Below are 3,449 nucleotides of genomic sequence, written 5' to 3'. Positions count from 1 at the left end.
TTTTGAAGAGTTTTTCTTTACTTGTTTTTTATGTAGTGTTTCAACAGCCACAGAAAGGTTGTATTTATAAATACAATGAGGTTCCTAATGTAATATTTATTGTTTATCTATTATTGACTGGTAATTCCTGTTTCTCCCTGTTCTTAAGTTTTTTGAAGAAACACTAAATTTCCGTAAGAAAGGTAACATTAAGGGGTAATGAATTATAATGGTTTTAATTACTACTACTTATTAATGATACTTATAAAAACGGATACTCCGTTTGAAACTATGTCACCTCAGTGAAATTGGTTGCCACCATTGTTTTGGTTTTTGAGTTATCATGTAATAAACAATAAACAGAAGAAAGAAGAACAAGAAATTAAAACTTTTTTCTATAATATTTACAAACATTCCCAGAACTAGTGACTCAGTCATTACATAGATATTGTTATAAAAGTAAACACTATTTAGTATTGTAAAGTTATGATGACCTATTGAGGAAATATTTAAAATACCATTTAGATGAACAATCCAAGCCATACCTACATTGGCAGTGCTGCCATCTACCTGATTAATGTTATATCTTTGACATATTAAGGCTACTTTAGAACTAAATGATCAACATTGCCCGATCCAAAATACTATATTATTATTATAGCAGAAGTCTCTTCTTTCATGGAAAAAATACTGAAAATTTAGTTACAATGTTACACAGGTAACATTTAGAAACTTACCTTGTTTCTTTTTTGTTTTGTTTGTTGTTAAGTGCAAAGCTATGCAATGGGTTATTTGTGCTGTGCCACTCAGGGCTAACTGATATTATACCATCACAGTAACAATGAAATATTACTGCTGCTAGTGTGGAGAAGTTAAACATTACTGTTACTTATCAACACAATAATCATCAGAATATCATCGGAATAGACTTTCTAGTTTTATTCTTATTCATTCCTTAATGGTTTTCAAACATTATAAAATAAAATTATAGATAATGAAAATTTTATTTTATGGAAATTTTATATTATTCTATTTTTAATAAACATAAACTATTTGATGAATACCAAAAAATACTAGATTTTTTACTTTGGCTAAGTACTCATTTGTCAAATAAATAAAATCAGCTAATGATTATTAATTTCCCTTGATTTGATACAAAATGTCTGAGTAACTACAAAATTGTTATAGATACAGTGCTTAACATTGTGGTAAACACATTTATACATATGTAAAATAATACTGAATTGTCTGGAAAAGTGAACAAAAACCAATCTATCATTCAATTTCCCACTTTTCACTGAACTAGATTGATATTTGGGGAATTCCACCCCTCATCAGTAACTTTGGACAAGGGCAAATAGAAACAAATAAGACTGGTTTTATATAAAGATGACTGAAAGAAATTTCAAAACACCATACATAATGTTTCAGAGTATTGTTACAACAGGTGACTACTAAATGAATCTAAGTTTTTTTTTCTAAATCTTAAACAGTTCAGTTGCATTTAATATACAACACATTTTCATGTACAAAATTTAGTAATAAATAGGTGACTTAAATCTCAAGACACAATATCCTCTGGCTTTTCATATTTGTGCCACTAAATAAATGTTTTGAGATACAAATTTTAAATTAAATTTTATATGTTAATTCTAACTATATTTCAACAATTTAACTGAAAAAATATTTTTGAAATAATATCTTGTAATTTTCTGACATTTGTTTAAATTTAAATCAACCCACTTGCAGAGTTTTACTTGTAAACAAATCAACCCACTCGCAGAGTTTTATGTGTAAAGAAATCAACCCACTTGCAGAGTTTTACTTATAAACAAATCAACCCACTCACAGTTTTACGTGTAAACAAATCAACCCACTTATAATTTTTTTTTAATTTTTCTAACCATCTTAAAGAATAACTTTTTTTCTTCTAAGAACCTATCACCCCTTAAACATATATTATCCATTTCTTGATTTTCAAGCATTCCCCTTAGTTTTTGTACAGGCTATAACTAAAACCTTGTTATAGTACCACATCAAGTATTTTATACTGTAACGTATCTGCTTGTTTGTTAATTTCCGGTATAAATTCTTTCCCAGGAACTTTAGCATACAAGTCCCTTCTTGATTAACCCAGTTTATTCTTCCTCGATACAAAATTTTAGTACATCTTAATTCCACAATCAGTACATTTCTCGTCACTTTAAACTTAACTACTTTTATAATACATGCTATAAATCACAGCGATTCACATGCTCAAAAACACACACTAGCTCAAAACAGAATCATAAATTACCCGGAACTTTCTTCATTCATTCCGCAGGCTTTCTCTGCCAGGCTTATATACTAAAAAAGAGGGCATCTCAAACAAACTTGGGCTTACTCGATAATTCATGATCAATCGAGAAATTCATCATATGTTACCAGTGTCACGTGACTTCTGCTGTCATTACAGTACATTTACTAATAAAACACACTATGAAAACAGACTACAAAGTTTAAATAATAGTTAATAGGGCATGAATTAGATTATAAATTAACAGCAGAGAAAATTTATAAGTTTAAGAGATTTTTTAAAGTTTCTGTAATTGTTTCTTTTGTTTGTGAATTGTTGAAGTATTTGTATGTTAAATTATACCTCTTTAAAAGATTCAGAAATGAATAAACATTAGATAACTTGAGAGAAGGTAAGTTTGTACAGTTTAAAGACAGGTTGAACAAGTAACAAAGAAACCTTATTACAAGTTCAACACAGTAACAAATGTACAAGGTTTGGAGAAGCTTTTGTCATTATCAAGTTCAAGTTATAAAAACATATATGTTTGGTTACATGACTGAGACTGCTTGAAGCTTAATAAATGTATTTTGTTGTTTGGTTACATAACTGAGACTGCTTGAAGCTTAATAAATGTATTTTGTTGTTTGGTTTCATGACTGAGACTGCAGGAAGCTTAATAAATGTATTTTGTTGTTTGGTTAAATGACCGAGACTACTGAAAGCTTAATAAAAGTATTTTGTTGTTTGGTTACATGACTGAGACTGCTGGAAGCTTAATAAATGTATTTTGTTGTTTAGTTACATGACTGAGACTACTGGAAGCTTAATAAATGTATTTTGTTGTTTGGTTACATGACTGAGACTGCTGGAAGCTTAATAAATGTATTTTGTTGTCTTGTTACATGACTGAGACAACTGTAAGCTTAATAAATGTATTTTGTTGTTTTGTTACGTGACTGAGACTACTGGAAGCTTAATAAATGTATTTTGTTGTTTGGTTACATGACAGACTGCTTGAAGCTTAATAAATGTATTTTGTTGTTTGGTTACATGACTGAGACTACTGAAAGCTTAATAAATGTATTTTGTTGTTTGGTTACATGACTGAGACTGCTTGAAGCTTAATAAATGTATTTTGTTGTTTGGTTACATGACAGACCGCTTGAAGCTTAATAAATGTATTTTGTTGTTT

General features: G+C 29.1%; 1 protein-coding gene across 2 annotated transcripts in view; it reads right to left on the bottom strand.

Annotated features, from left to right (window-relative positions):
- The window catches only part of LOC106472716 (stimulator of interferon genes protein-like), a 44,640-nt gene that overhangs the window by 19,131 nt on the left and 22,060 nt on the right, over window positions 1-3,449 (bottom strand). The gene's annotated exons all lie outside the window — the stretch shown is intronic.

The sequence above is a fragment of the Limulus polyphemus genome, unplaced genomic scaffold, assembly GCF_000517525.1.
Source record: "Limulus polyphemus unplaced genomic scaffold, Limulus_polyphemus-2.1.2 Scaffold5544, whole genome shotgun sequence".
In the NCBI taxonomy this organism is placed as follows: Eukaryota; Metazoa; Arthropoda; class Merostomata; order Xiphosura; family Limulidae; genus Limulus; species Limulus polyphemus.
This window is presented reverse-complemented; position numbering and strand designations above follow the sequence as displayed.